General features: G+C 48.4%; 1 pseudogene; it reads right to left on the reverse strand.

Moving 5' to 3' along the window:
* Positions 1 to 159, reverse strand: part of LOC101578530 — a 1913-nt pseudogene extending 1754 nt beyond the window's left edge.
* Between the last annotated feature and the right edge of the window lie 258 nt (positions 160 to 417).

Genomic DNA, 417 nt, shown 5'->3' on the forward strand with positions numbered 1-417 from the left:
CATCTCCAATCAGTCGTTTGGTGTTAGTGAAAGTAACATAGCTTGGAGTGGTTCAGTTTCTCTGATCATTGGCAGTTGTCTCCACTTTACCATGCTTGAAGACACCCACGCAGGGGTAGGTGGTGCCAAGATCAATGCCAACTGCGGTCCCTTCGACATAGTTGCTTGCTTATAGACACGGCTGTGCTAGTGAAGATGGCAGGCGAGAAGCCCCTCGCCTCCCGGCATGTTCAATGAGTGTTTTGGTTTTTTGTTCTGTATCTTTTTTTTTTTAAAGGCTGTGTGGCCTCAAACACACAGCCTCACAGGCCTCGAACTCACAGCAGTTCTCCTGTCCCAACTTTCCCAGTGCTGAGATTACAGGTGCACACCACCACACTAAGCAATTTTTTGAGACTGGCTCTCACTCTGTAGGCT

This window comes from Octodon degus, unplaced genomic scaffold (assembly GCF_000260255.1).
Source record: "Octodon degus isolate 3935 unplaced genomic scaffold, OctDeg1.0 scaffold00077, whole genome shotgun sequence".
NCBI lineage: Eukaryota > Metazoa > Chordata > Mammalia > Rodentia > Octodontidae > Octodon > Octodon degus.